Consider the following 16,246-nt stretch of genomic DNA (forward strand, 5'->3'; position numbering starts at 1 on the left):
AAAATATAATGCTTTATCATAATATGCTTTGATGTTCCATGAGCAAATTCACCCATAGGTCCCGTCGGTGGGGTCGACGGGTTGACCCCACATAGTTTTCTCTCTGTTTTTCTTGCGTGCATGTTCGGGCAAATGAGGAATATTTTAGGGAGAACTAGTTTAATTAGGTGGCATTTTTTCTAATTTTAGTGTGTTTTACTTAAAGTATGTATTTTATATAGAATTTAATTTTGGCGTTTCTTTACGAGGGCTTGGGCTGACGGATTGGATCGAAACAAGTGACGTCACAAAGGCAGTATTTTTGAGATATCTCAAACGGTTAATGCGCAAGCATACAACTTCACTTAGTTTTCTTGTCACATGTGTGAACAAACTGTGGTCCATCAGACTCCGAGAGCATATAAAGAACGTGGAATTAATCAACTTGTCCAGGGTTAATTGATGCGCCGATTGAAGCGATTTCTACATTTACAACTAAATGGGATGCACCAATTATTATGGAGACGTGTTTTGCGTTTGACATGGACTTGGCAAAGGCATGAGGCGTGGTAGCAACTCAACCTCATCCGCTTTTCACGCCATAAATGCCAAACTCTGATGTGAAAATCTGTTAGGAGGAGTGGAAAAGGAATCGATGAATAAATGCATTTTAACGGGATTACCATGGAACAGTATTATTTTTCGGAGCGATTAATGTGGACGATATTTTGCAACGCAGCGCAGGAAAACAGTTTCGATGGTAACTTATTGAAAAGTGTTCAATTTGAATTACGAAAGAGGTGAAATTTTATGGGTTGTGAGAAGTAGATTTGGTGATCGGTGGAATGATTAAGAGAGCCATGGAGCCATGGCTTGTCCATAAATAAGAAAACAACCGTTGCCCATGTACAGTGAAAAATACAAGGGTTATCTCATTTTCGCAGGAAAATGGAAATTTTGGCTTTCACCCGGGTTGCTTGGCATCGAAAGTTTGATAAGACTTCTGGAATTGTCAAGTCCGGTTTACTAGCTCTAACACGACATAAACTTATCGCATCTCATTAGAAAATTTAGGCTCCTTTTCCATATGCGTATCATAAACGTACACATTTTCCGGTCACGGTGGCGGAGGACCCAAAGATCGCGGGTTCGATTCTCGCCTAGGTAGCTTTCCTTACTCTCGGACTTGGGTGCTTGTGTTTTACTTCGTTGCTGTGCATAGCGGTGAAAGAATGGAATGCATATAGTTTCCATCTCGCCTCAATTAAAGACGTTATGTTTACAAACGGAAATATGTCAAAATGCAAAAGGAGTCATACTTTCTTGAATAAATGCCTCAAATTTTGATGATTTAGATTAATTAAAAGGAAGTCACTATTCACGAGACCATCTGTAAAAGTTTTCATCGATTTAATAAATTTTTAAAGTCAGATTATGGCGGCAAATATTACAGCTTGCTGTAAACTATATACTTTTTAATACAGTTTTATTTGCATAAAATAATATTTAATATTATGAACTTAATATTTTAGAATCAAAAACATTTAAAAAATATACTGCTTTCCCAGAACTGCGCAGATTTCTATGACTGTATTTAGCAACTGTTACGTCTTGGTCCAATTCTAGCGGGAAAAAGTTACTGAAGACGAACACTTTCCACCAGATTTCGAATATTTCATCTTACGACCCTCCTATTTAAATCCCGCACTAATCCCATCTTAAACTCTTTCAATCATTTTTATTCTTTCACAAAACTAAATTGCAGGTTCCCATAGACCTTTATCCTTATATGTTTGAATATCATGTGAGCGCAAAAAAGTATAAATCAGGAAATAATAAATGCCAGAGGGGTGCTGGCAATGAAAGAAAAGTATTGCACATAGGGGCAAAATAACGAAAATAAGTGTGAAGATGGAATGAAGGAAAATAGAATTTATGCGGAGTTAGAAAATGATTTGTTCATGGGGATATAGGGTGCAATGAAAGAGTAGCTCAGTGGTATGAAGACGGTAAAGAGGATGGAAAGGGAAAAAATGAGGAAGTTCTAAGCATGGAGGGTGACGAGAGGGTTCTTTTGGGAGAAATCCTATGGAGGCAGGAAAAATGGATAAAGGGCGTATCGATCGGCGGTGGGATGTTAAAAACTGAAATAGAGGGGATAATCTTAGGTGAATGGGAACAGGATAGTTATGTTGGATGGGATGAAGGGAGGAAGGAAGTACTGAGAGATGAAGAGGGACTTGTTGTGAGGTAGATTGTTGGGTTGTGTTTTGTAAGGAGACAAAAAATATTTATTTGGTAGTTCTGTCCATCCAAAACCTACCTTAACCGATAGATTACCTAAACACAACTATTAAATTACATTTGTTACTCTACTGTTAAGGACTTTGTATCGCCTCCTTCATTTAATAAAAAACTTCAATGCTTAAATCCTTCGGATAGGTGAACTAGTTGGGTGAGAGGCGCGAATTTGCGCGGAAAAAATTAGGTTTCTTGTAAGGTATTCATGAGCCAAGAATGGCTATAGTCAAAGACAACTTGCGTATCTGGTAACAGCTTCAATGAAAAAATTAATGCATATTAACATCCGTTGTAGACGATGCTTGTGGAACTTAGTTATATTGATTTTTACACACAGAAATTGGGCGAGCAAAGATCAGTGAAATGATTAGGGAAAATGACGATGCAATGTAACCAAACAAGTGCAATTTCAAGATTAAATTATATTGTTAGATATAGTAGATGACCGATACTAAAAATAGTAATATGCATTGTAAATTTACTGTGAAATTGACTTCTAGTCAGAGTTTACCCAGGGTCTATTTGGGTTACGATTTGAAAATTTTTATTTGAAAATAAAAAACCTTCAATTTTTCCAGACTGTTTAGTTTCAAATTGAAAGTTGGACAAAACCGCGACACGATTTAAATTTAAAATTAAAACTTTTTTCAGAAAATCTAGTTTATATTTTGTCTGTGATAAAACCCCAGAGGCACCCAGTCTATTTACTCTCAATACATAAATTCAAGGCATACACTTCGGGTAAACCATTTCATAAATAACACTGACAACTTAGGTCAACACAGTCTAGTGTCAATCAAAACGCTCTATGCTTCCCCTAATCGTCAATTTTCCTATTCACCCTTACGCACGGTGACGAGTAAAACTTAAGCATCAGGCTGAAAGTATGTCAAATACACTTCAGCCGATAAAAGTTGGCCACAAAAAATTTAGATTTTCCGTGACAATGTTTTCAACAGTAACACAAACCAATTAACCAATCAATAGTAGGTAGTGAATAATCCCATTTGGGCAGAAAACACCCTAGACGTTGTTCTCGTTAGACTCCCAAACCCTTTTGTTAGTGTAGATGTTTTTCCTGGAATGAGTGACCACGCCGCGGTGTGTGTTCAGATGGATTGGTATAGATCAACAATGTGAGGTATGGGGGATGAAAAGAAAAACTGGCAATATACCCGGGTAGATAGGGAAGGGTTTCAGAGGACTCTTCGTTCAGCCGTCGACCGAGAAGGTTGTCTTTTGCCCTGCTCGCCGACGTAACCTTCGGTTTTACGGGGCTCCCGACCCGCCTTAGTGCTTGCTCTTCTCTGTGCCGCCGGTCGGGTCTCTTACCCAGGCCGCCCGCCTGGGCGTCCCTTCCCCCTTCCCTTGTTTCCACGTTTCGTCTAAGCCGTGCTTCCTGTATGGAAGTAATACCAATGGGCGATGCGCCATAGACTGCTTATTCGTGGGCATCCTGTCGCCGGTCCTTACCTGCATACTCGGAGCTCGCGCGACTCGGTATTGGACCATGGTGCTTCTAAACTGCGTCGCAGCACTATACGCCGCTCCAGTTCTGGACTCCCGACATCTCCCCAGTATCCACATGTGAATCCACGGTGCAGCGCTTCTGACCCTGCAGTTGTGACACGTGTGGTTTCGTCCCGTTCTCCACCCACTAAATATCCCCAGCCACCGCCAGTGCTTCCTCGTTCCGAACCCTCCGTCACTAGCATGGCGAATGCTGTGGATTCCTCGCTGGTGGCGGCGAGAGCGGCACTTGCCGCGCTCTCGGTGAGTGAACGCGATGCCTTTTTCGCGGATTTTCGCGGATCCGCTACCACCACGTCCGTGACGGCTAAGCCTCCCCATCGTGCGTCGACGTCTGGTACCCTTGCCTCCCATCGGAACTCCTCTACTTCCACTGCGACGCCTACGCCGGACACAGCCGCCTCCTCCTCAGCATCCGGCCCGACCTGCTTTCCTCCTTCCCGCCCGGAGCCGATGGACATCAGCACCCCGGCCGCTGCTGCATTTGTGCCACCTCCGGTGAGTATGTCTCACCCTGCCGGTCAATTTTCCGTCGCAGAAATAAATTGTACGGGCGATGAGGGAGATTGTATGCTACGCATGGCTCCGCTGGTATCGACTCCGATGATTTCCAGTTGGTGACGGGGAAACGTCGCCGTCACATGGCGTCTGGCGCTCTCTCGGCGATTCCTGCCCCCTTAGTGAGCATTCACAATCGGTACACGCTGCTATCCGATGCAGCTGCGCCGCCTCCCACTGTGGCGAGTGCTCAGATTCCGTCTGTGCATCCCCCGCGCCCATCTTCTTCGGCCCCGGCTTCTTCTTCGGGCAATGGCAAAGGCCGGATACCGCCTTTCCGCTTGGCAGACACGTCCAAGTGGTTGGAGATTCACGCGCGGATGACCCGGGTCTGTAATACTCCTCCGACTGCGCATTCCACCGGTGCACACACCGCGGTGATTCGGTGCAGTAATCCGGAGGATTACCGGGCCGTCTCCTCTATTTTACGCGAATTGGAGGTACCTTTGGTGACATACCAACTCCCAGAAAATCGGCGGCGCGAATTCGCCCTCCGAGTCGTCCTTCCTTCCATCCCTGAATCGGAGATCCTGTCATACCTCCAGTCTCTTGGCTTTCCAGTGATATCGGTTCGCCGTATAACTTCCACTCGTCCCTCCGACATTGAGCGTGCCGCCGGCACTCGCCAAGTTCCCCGATATCCGATCCGCACGCGCCACATCATGGCGGAAAGCACTATTGACTGCGAGGCTTTCCTCGCGACCTCTTCTCTCGCGTGTCTCCGTGTCTGTGCAACTATTTTTAAAAAAACAAATGAGCCGGTGCAATGCCACTGATGCCAACGTATCGGCCACACCAAGAACCACTGTTTTCTCAACCCAAATTGCGTCCGCTGCGGTGGTATCCACCTAAGCAGCGCATGCACCAAATCTCCGACTGAGCCCAAAAAATGCTTTCTATGTGGTGGCGTGTATCCGGCGAATTATCGGGGCTGCGAATTCCACAAGGAGGCAAAGAGACTGCAGTTTGACAGAAGAAAGGGTGTGACATCTCGCCCTTCTCCGGCGGAAAACCCAAACCCTCCCCCCCTCTTCCGTCCCTTTGCCGCGGTGGTAAACCCATCTACCCATCTGAGTTTCCTCCCCTCCTACAGATACCCTCTTCCCAGCCGCAAGCTACCCAGCCGTTCCCTACTCGCCCTCCGGCCCCTCCATTCCAATCTTCTCCTGCGGAAACCCCGGATTTTTTGCAATGGTTTCGTAGCATAATGGTAGAGATAAAGAAGGCTCCTACCATCGAAGACAAAAAAAAATCATCATTGAGCAGCTCCTTGGCATTTATGTCTAATACAGCACATAAGTACACACCTGACACTCTTAAAATCATTGCATGGAACTGCCAAGAAAAGCGTATTCTTTGAAAAACAGTGATCTTTCGCTTCTGGTTTCACCGGGAAAGAATGTGTTGTACACAGGAGATTAGAACTCACATCACACGATGTGGAATTCTTCCAGAACAAATACGTACGGTCGGACCCAGCATTCCTTCCTTTAGCACAAGTTTTCGTGCATACTTGGTCCTTTGGAGCCGATGCACGTCACCAGATCTCCTTCTTCTGTGTCAATAATAGACTTCGGTCTATCGGTAAACCTTCCTTTCGACAGGCCGCCTTCAGTCGTACGTGATTTTTTCTCAGATCACTATCCAATTCTATTTCACCTCCCCCTCTCCTCTCCACGGTTCCTTCCCCCTCCTATTCAGTCCTTTAGCTGGCACCGCTTTCCCAACTCTTTCTCCGGCGTCCTGTTGCCAGTCGCTCCTCTCATTTCCCCCTCTCCTGAGGACTTAGACCACCGTGCCGCGGTCATTTCAGAGGCTTTTACTGAGGCAAGGCGCCTGGTTACTTCATAAATCCCTCCCAATAAAAGGGTAAGGAGACGCTCCCTCCCTCCTCACATTGTTGTCATGATTAAAGCGCACAATACCGCCCGGCGGACTTGGCAAAGAGACCTTCTGCCGTGGGAAAAGTCCAGATATAACCACGGCCGAAGTTAAGAAATCTATTGCGGCTTATTCATCGCAGGAATTTTTTTTCGTTTCTTCCCTGTCGTTCGAGGATAACTTTCTCTGGCGTACTTCAAACTCCTTCACCTCTATCCCAAGGGTACCAACCCCCCACTCCAATTTAATGATGACCTAATCTTCGATCCTAGCCGTGAAGCGGAGATACAAGCGATCCACCTGGAGTCAATCATAGCCGCCGATCCCGCTCCCTCTCCTACTGACCGGAAAATTCGTAAATTCCTTTCCAACATTCCCCCGAATCCTCCTTCCCTCCCCTTGATTACGTCTGCGGCCGAAATTAAGGTTATCCTCACCTCGCTCCCAAACTATAAGACGTCAGGATTTGATAATGTTTCAAATCGCTCAAGCTCGCCGCCTCTGTCCCCGCTTTTCCTCTCATCCTTTCAGATTTAATTAATCACTGCTACCTCTCTTCCCATTTTCCTTCCCCTTGGAAGTAAGGGAAAGTTATTCTCCTCCCGAAACCAGGGAAAGATGCCACCATCCCGGGAAATAGCCGTCCGATTACTCTTCTTTCAAACGTCTTGAACATTTTCGAGAGGGTCCTTCTGACCCTCCTAGAAACCCACGTCCGCGACCGCGGTATTGTCCATTCCGAGCAGCTTGGCATTCGTTCGCGTGTGCCCGCGGGTCATAAGATCCTTCGCCTCAGTCAACGTATTTCGCACGGCTTCAATCTTCGCCGTACGACGGACGCCGTCTTCCTGGACGTCGCCCGTGCTTTCGACCGCGTTTGGCACAAGGGCCTCATTTACAAAATGCATATCCTCAACTTTCCCCCTCCCCTCCTCCTCCTCGTCCGAAATTACCTCTCCGATTGTACGTACGTTCCGCGTGTCGTTGAGTGATTCCTTCTCTTCTGTAAAGAGAACCGAGGCGGGCGTGCCGCAGGGCTCACTTATAAGCCCTCCGTTATTCAACTTGTACGTCAACGATCTGCTTTCTACACCTCACACTTCCCTTTACATGTGCGCTGATGACACAGCCATCGCCGCCACATCTCGAACACGCTCCGCGAACATCAGACGACTTACAGCACACCTTGACAAACTGCACCGGTGGACACGGACCTGGAAAATACGAATCAATCCTGACAAAAGCACACATTCACTTTTCCCGCAGACGAAAACGCACACCCCACGTTCCTCTTTTCTTCCACCAACACATTATACCGAGGGCTTCTTCGCACCGATTTCTTGGTGTCATTCTAGACAACCAGCTCACTTTTCAGCCGCACCTCGACTTTTGCCGTCAGAAGGCAATGGTTGCAAGGAGCCGTCTCGGCTGCCTTTCCTCCGTGATTTCTCCCCTAGGTCACGCAGACAGGATGCGACTTTACAGGTCGATCATTCGCCCGCAGTTTCCGTACGCTTGCCCCGTGTTTGGCATCCGGGAAACGTTCTAGCGTCACCTTGAAACCATCCAAAACGAAGCTGTTCGGTTGTTAATCCAAGTGAGTCGTTATACTAGGAATGCCGACGTGCGAGCGGGGCATACACTCCCATCCGTCGCGGAGTTTATTCGCTCGCAAGTCGCGTCTTTCAAATCCCGCCTCGCACCGTCTGGAAATCCGCTGCTACAAACCATCTGGGACTATGATCACGGAGAGAAACACACTTATACACTGCCTAAAGATATTACTCGCCTATGAGTCTTTTCCATGTCTTTTAATTTTAAATTTTCTTCATAGTAATAAGTCGCTTCACGGCCGGACGGATCTCTTCCTCCGTCCTCTAAGTTATTTCAGTATCATTTTATCCGCTTCACGGCCTTGCTGTCACCCGCTTCCTCTTGCCCAAGTGCAATTTCCCGCTGTGGGAAATGGGCGACCTTCGCCTCCGCTTCCTCTTTGTACCGCTCTATGCTCAGAGTGCGCCAGTGGGCAGTTAGTGCTGCTACTAACGTACTTTTTTTTTCTCTTGTAAAAAGCCGTTCCCTGTCGGCTTTCCTTTCTTGTTAGATTAAGAATTCATGTTTCATTCCTAGTTTTAAGTTTCACTTTCTCGCAAACCACACTTCCACCTCAGCCATGTTTCTTTCTTCAATGTCATGGGGTTCTTAAGTACAGTGACCGATAAAGGTGGGACTTCACTCACCGGGACGGTTTATACTTGCCCGCTTGGGCAGTCAATGAACATTTGTGTGGAAGTGTTTCAGAAAATTTTAAGGAGAAAGTTTCCGGGATGGGCACTTAGTGAAGCGACCATGGAGAAAATATGGTCAACATTAAAAGAAATTATTCTTGAAGAGCTAATAAAGTATCTCCCTATGAAAAAATTGAAACAGAATACGGATTCGGATTCGACAAAAAAAACATTTAAAACTCAAGAAAGCGGTGAAAAAGGCACAATGGCTAAAGAGCGAAAGTATGTCACAGTATGTCATGTATTAGCATGGCACATGAATGCATGTCATAGTATTACAGTGCCTTGGTCCAGAATCTAAATAGGGAAAAGAAAAAGCAAAAAGAAACATTTCTTATCAATGCAACCAAGGAAAATGAAACGAAATTCTATAGATACATGAAAACGAGGAAAAACAACATGGAACACGTGAATATATTAAAAACTAAGGATATTGGTATTACAGCCGACACTGTAGAAACAGCTTATATTTTTAACTCCTGCTTTACGAATGTTTTTCGGGGAATATAAAACAAAAAGGAAAATAAGGCTTGCCGAAATAGCTCAGAAGCGACAAAGAACTTCATCAGGGTAATAGCACAAAACAGCTCCCCTCCCTCGACAAAAGATATTATCGTGAAGGACTCGTATTTTGTGAAAAAAATAATTCGGGGGGACCGGACAATTCATCAATTGAAGTTCTAATTGGGTGATACCTCTAAAGCTTTGTACCTGAGGCATCTATTCAACGTAATTTTAAATAATAATGCATTGGCTAATGATTGGAAAAAAGCAAATATTACATCAACTTTCAAGAAGGGGGATAAAAGAATGTGGATTATTGTTAAATTTCGAATCGTTACCATTGGATTTGAGGGTAAAGCAATGAATAAAAAATTTTCTTATAGGTAGATTTCAAAAAGTAAAAATAGGGGATACATTTTTAATAGCCAAGCACTATAGACCGGTAAGCATATTATCAATTGACTGCCAAATAATGGAAAAAAGAATCGCTGACCACACTAGAGAATAGTGGACGAGATATATGACTATTCAAACATCAACATGGGTTTAGAAGGGGATACTCGTGTGAAACGCAGCTTTTGGGATTTAGCCAATATATCGGCGACGCAATAGAAGAAGGAAAGGATGTTGATGCAGTAAGCGTTGATTTTTCAGCAGCTTTCGACGGAGCGTCTCACGATGGATTATTGTTAAATTTCGAATCGTTACCATTGGATTTGAGGGTAAAGCAATGGATAAAAATTTCCTTATCGGTAGAATTCAAAAAATAAAAATAGGAGATGTATTTTCAAAAAGGCGAACGTTATAGCTGGAGTTCCACAAGGAAGTGTTTTAGGGTCATTACTCTTCCTAATTTACGTAAACGATCTACCAAACAATTTACATTCCCAAATAAGACTCTTTGCGGATGACTGCATTATATACAGACGGATAGAGCATGTAAATACCGCTTTATGCTACAAAATGACATCGATAGCCATGGTGACTGGGCTACAATTAATAATATCGGCATTAATGTAAGTAAGAGTAAACATATACATTTTTCCAATAAAAAGAATGCATAATAGGATATTTACACCCTCTTTGGGGAAAGAATACCGTGTTGCAGTTATTGTAAATATGCAGGCGTTTACTTAACTAAGGATCTTGGGTTAGGAGCCCAAGTAGATAATGAGACACGGAAGACGCCTTAAGTACTTCATTGTGTAACGAGAATTAAGAGGAAGTACCGTAGCCACAAAAGAAAAAGCATATAAATTACTGGTTAGCCCGATCCTAGAATATTCGTCCTTAGTATGGGTCCATATGAGGTGGGACGTATTAAAAAGATAGAAAACGTTCAAGGAAAGGCAGCATTATACGTATTAGGAAAGTACAACGGAATAAATAGTGTCACGGAAATTTTGGACGCACTGAAATGGAAAAGTTTGGAAACTAGAAGAAAAAGGAGTAGGTTAGGCGCGATGTTTAGAAAATGTCGAAAATAGTGCCAAAAATGACGAAACGTTTGCAGAATTATGGAAAGAGATAGAAAAACCAAACTAAATGGAAATACACGACCAAAGTTTTCAAATAAATATAAGAACGCAAAAAACAATTCAGAAAAATACTGTTTTTCATACGGAAATTTGGTTGAATGGACCTAACTGCCTGGAGATTTGTTTGAGCCCTTTCCATCCAATTTTAAAAGTTTTAAGAATAAGTGTAAAGCAGCCATTGGGTGATAAACGTCATTAATCAGTGAGTGTTATACTATTGCTCTTATTAAAATATTGTTTGCAGGTGATGTGGACGGCGTTAAAATGTGTATTGCACAAGTGAATGGTGTGTTTACGGCGCGTGATTTTGAACGGCATAACTAATCGAAGAGTGCGTGACTATGGACGGAGGGCGGCGATGGACGGTGCGTTGAGTGTGTGGTGTGACCCTTGTTCTTGTGTGATGGCAAAGGCGCGGTTGGTATTCTTAAAAGTGTCATTGTACGTATATTAAAGTATTTGGTCTCATGTCTGTTCTTCTTGTGTGTGTATGTATGTGCATTGTCAGAGTGACCGTCGACCAGACTTGACCGTTGCCACCGAGGCTATTGCCTAATTGCTGCGAGATTTATACAATAATAATAATCGCAGAAAAATATCTTTCTACCGCAGAAAAAGTCTGTATTATTTTAATAAAATGATTTTACAATTTAATATTGATATCTTAGATCATTGAGATTAGCAAAGCGGGAAAAGCGCTCCCAAAATTACACCACAACCTAAAGAATGAAATGCAAATGGCTCTTGGTCCATCGACCGCCTCGCACGTCTTCCTCTCGGAGTCAGTGCGACGCCAAACCACTCTCTCCCACACCAACCCTTTCCACATTCGAGCAGCCTGTTGATTCAGTGCTGTGGATCGGACGTGGCTTGGCTGGTTGTACTTTTTATTTCCTCCCGTCAAGTGCATGGAGCAGGCTTTTCGCTTTGAATTTCTTTGGCATGGCTAACGCGGTAATGGTAACTCTCGTTAAGGAATCGTCGATTGTTTCGAGGGCAGCCCCGGATACCAGTGGGGCGGAGGGCCGTCCGAAGGCCCTGCAAACTCCCGATCCGCGCTTCTGGATTTCCCGGGCGCCGCCCCCCGTCCCGAGACGGCGGGTGAACGAGGAGGGCCCTTTCTTTGCCGTCATACTGCTCGGTATTTTTATTACCCTCCACAGTTGTTACTCCGAAAGGAGCCGAGGGGACGGCGCAGGGCGGTATTTAAAGAAGCGGCCATCGACAGTAAAGCGGCGTTTGGGCGCACGTCGGCGCTGCAGTCGCCCGCGCCTCAATGCTCCCCGAGAGCCATCCAGACCCCCACCTCCCCTGCCCTCTCCGCCCCTCCCACACCCAGGCCCTTTCACACCACCCCTCCACAATAGGGTGCCTTCCCCTCCCCCTTTCGTTTTTTTACAAGGGGGGACGACAAAAAAGGTCTCCGATTTCGAATCTTAAACACAAAATTCGTGAAGCCCTACGTCCTAGGATTTTCCTCTTGCCGAAAAGGATTTTCCAAGGATCAAATTCAACCGCATCTTATTAGATTTATGCTTTACCAGTCTAAAATAAATAGATGGAGTGGTTATAGGACGTTTATGGCTTAAGAAAAATTAGCCAGGTTAGGCTTTCTAAATTGGATTACAAACGGAAAGGAAAATCAGTGCACTGGTAGATAAATGGTATCTTCCATGATAAATGTCATCATCCTCTTGATATTTTTCATTATTTGAGCATTGCTTGAAAATAAAACGACACACTGGAAACGCGGTGAACGGAATAAGATTATTATTATTGGCAGTAAACCGTTTCAATGTGTGTTTTTAGATGGCACAGACGGTAAACTTCCAAATTTCTCAGGCTCAACTAACGGGACATAACCGGACAAAACACACTGCTATGAGCAGTTCTTCAATTCCGCAAGCATTATCTTTCTCTTCATTTAGTATTAAATCCCCATCCGTTTCTTCCCATTCCTTGGTTGCTCAGCGTCCTTTTCTTCTAAATCTGTTTCCAGAATTCCATGGAAGTGCTCTGCATTCACTTTTACGACGCTATTTGGATTTCTCAGAATAACATTTTCTCCTTCCCCACTTTTTCTAGTACTTCTCATCTGATTTACTATCCATCCATTTTACCTTTTCCATTTTAATCAACATCCACAATTGCACACCCTTTAGTCTACACCTTTCGTTTTGTTTTCACCACCATGTTTCCAAACCACGCCCCTCACCAGAGTTTCTTACAAGTCTTTATTTAACAGCTTTACTTAATGTCTTGGTCATCAATTCCCTCCTTCTCATGAAAGCTTCTTTGCCTCTCTCCATGCTTGGTCTTACTTCCCCACTAACGCGTCCAACTGGCTCCATAAGACTTGCAAGGCACAGAAGCTATTCCCCCGGATCTAGTTTTTGGCCTCCAATTTGATCGTTTAGCATAGCCTCCCTCCTTCCTGCAAATCCAATACAATTGTTTTGCGTGGATTAAGTCGCATCCCATACATATAATAATTATTGGTTAAATGGATCACCAACGATCATAGCCCCTTGGCTATCTGGCTAAATAACGTTTGATAAATGGCGAATGTAACAGATTTTATGGATCCTCAGCCGACTTTCATTCGCACTACCTCGACCGTCCATAACCCATTCCAAATTCCTTCGTAGATAAGTTCAAAAGCTTGGGTGATATTGGGCATTCCTATCTTACCCTTCTTTCTAATACTGCCCATTCCGAAACACATATCTGTCACTCGTACCTGAGCAGTTTGACACATTTACCGGCTACGGATAAATTACCTATTCCTACACGGCACTCCTATTTTATGTGACACAATCATAGGTTCTCCATTATCTAGTTAATCGAAACGTCTTCTCCAAATCTAAGAAACAAAAAACACATCGTGATAGCATTCCATTTTTCTCCCTTTAAGTGAACTCATTAATGACCTCATTCCTACCTTTAAGTGATCTCACAATAACCCTTTCTGAACCTAAAGCGGTAATCCTCCAAATAACCATTTGCATTTCTCTCCATCCTCTTATTGATGACCTTGGGAACTACTTCAGCTGCGTGCGAAATCAAACTTAACATTCCGCAGTCCTTACATAAGCTGCATACCCCTTTTTTGGAATGAGAATTGTTATAGCCTTCTTTCTTCTAGGAAACCTAATCACCAATTTTTTGCGTGGATATGACTGATTTGACGTGCTCTTCTGACCATATTCCTTCCTTATTAACGCTACTTTAATGCTGCTAATGCTACTTACTTCATTATACATTTTCTTACCAAGTTCTCCTAAGCTTTTAAGTAGTTTCGCGGGGTTGTCATCTACCTACACGGCGTATTTACATGTCAATATCCTTGATGCTTTTTTTTATATTTCCCCCAGATATGCCCGGTCATAAGCTACCCTCCCATACGCCGTATTCTCTGTACAAAATATTTGGGCCCAATAACTTTAACATATAGATCCCCTCTGTACTTTTCACATCACTTACACGAGGTCTGTTCGAAAAGGATCGCGAATTTTGAATTTTCGCGGGTTACGTATATTTAATTTTCGATTTTTTGGTGGCGTGACGTTGGTTCATTATGTCTCCCACTTATGCCGAAATGTTCGGCCATTTCGCAAACCCGTATCCATTAATCTGCAGAGAAGGTGTGCAGCTGGGGTCCAAGGATTTTTGGTAACTTGCAATTGGAAATTTACACCAAAATAAAACTTACTTATTTAAGCAACTAGTTCAATCAAACGTGCCAATCACCTTCAGCTGGCCATCGGAAATTGGGTCTGCGAATAAAGATTCCTTAAACATTTCTATTTCTAGAGCATTCCTTTGCCCTTTACCTCTTCTCACTGTGGCAACTTCTACCAAGTTTATAACGCGGTAAGGATTTTCCCCTTGGTGTTGGCAATGAGATCTAATGATTTATACGCATATAAGTACTCGGGTAAAAATTACCAAACATATTATTTATACCGGAGAAATGGTCATCCAGGAGTAGAGTGTTGGACAACTGACCGAAAGACCCGTGATTAAATCCTAATGACGCCTCTCAGCAAATGCAGATTTACCACAGCTGTACAATTATATGTCTACCAGAGCTGCTGAGTAGGCGGCGAAGGCCATAGGTGGCACAGGTCCACCAACGAACTGGCCCCCTGGCCCTAATGAGTGAATTTCACACAATGTTAAGCTTAATACAAGGTGATCCTCACTCTCAGCTAGCTATACATATATTATTATTATTAGGTAATCCACCGGTTGAGGTAGGTTTTTGAATGGACACAGATTACTAAATAAATATTGTGTGACTCCTAACAAAATACAAAATCCAGTATCCTACTTCACATCAGGTCCGTCTTCATCTCTGAGTACTTTCTTCCTCCCTTCATCCCGTCCAACATCCCTATCCTCTTCCTTCCCTTTCCTCGTTTGCCTAACATTCTGCCCTCTATTACAGTCTTCAACATCCCACAGCCGATCAATACGCCCTTCATCCATTTTTCATGCCTCCATAGGATTTCTCCCAACAAACCACTTTCTTCACCCACCATACCAAGTACTTCCTCATTTGTTTTCCTTTCGGTTCATTTCACCTTCTCCATCCTTCTCCACACCGACATTCTAAAAGCTCCCAAAGTTCTTCTATCATCCTGCTTCATTGACCGTGTTGGTCCAAACTACTTACGAGATACGTAAACTGTTCTACCTGCTCTAGTTGTTGCCCTCATATTCTCATGGCAATATTAGCCTTTTTCTTTCTGGAAAATCGCATAACCTTTATTTTATTTGTATTGATTCTCTTCCCATATCTATAGCACTGAATTTCCAACTCACTCATCAATGCTTGCAACCCACTGACTAACTGACATACTAAAGCATGGTCACCAGCAAAACCAACTGATTTAACGATTTCCCCGCCGACTCCTCCACATAAACGTTGAACAGCACCGGTGATAATGAGTAACCCTGCCTTACACCTCTTCCTAACATTGCCCATCCGAATATTCCGTTCCCTACTCCCACATTAGCAGTCTGAGATATGTAAAAGTTGCAGATAAACCTCCTGTCCCTCCAATTTATTTCTATTATCTGCAATACACGCATTAGTTTTTCCCAATTGACTCTATCAAACGCCTTTTCCAAATATAAGAAACGGGCTAATCCCAAACTGATCATCCACCAAGGAATCACTTGCCCTGCTCCCCACCCTTCTCTTGGCGACTCTAGGAACCACTTTAGTTGCGCGTAAAATCAAACTTATTATTCTTTAGTCCTTACATAATGTGGTATTTACCTTTAAGAACTAAAATTGATCTCACAGTCTCCCGTTCAAATCCCTCTCTCATAAATGCTACGAGTTGTACCATAAAAACTCTTCCTCCCACATTTTGCTGGTCTAAGTTCTTTAATATAGAGTTCTTCTAAATATTCCTTCCATTTCTTTCGAATATTTTCTGTTTAAACTATTATCTTACCCGAACTATGAAGACAAATGTTACCCTATTACCTCCCGATAGTATTTATACCTTCATATATAGCGCACCAATTTCACCCGCCCTCAGCAAACTTCCCATGACCTCGCCCTGCGTCTTTCACCATGCTTATTTTGCTTTATTAAGGCCCGTCTCAAATTATTTTTTAACTCTTAATACTTCCTTCCACCTATCTCTATAT

Source organism: Hetaerina americana, unplaced genomic scaffold (genome assembly GCF_022747635.1).
Source record: "Hetaerina americana unplaced genomic scaffold, ioHetAmer1.1.p SCAF_9, whole genome shotgun sequence".
Classification (NCBI taxonomy): Eukaryota; Metazoa; Arthropoda; class Insecta; order Odonata; family Calopterygidae; genus Hetaerina; species Hetaerina americana.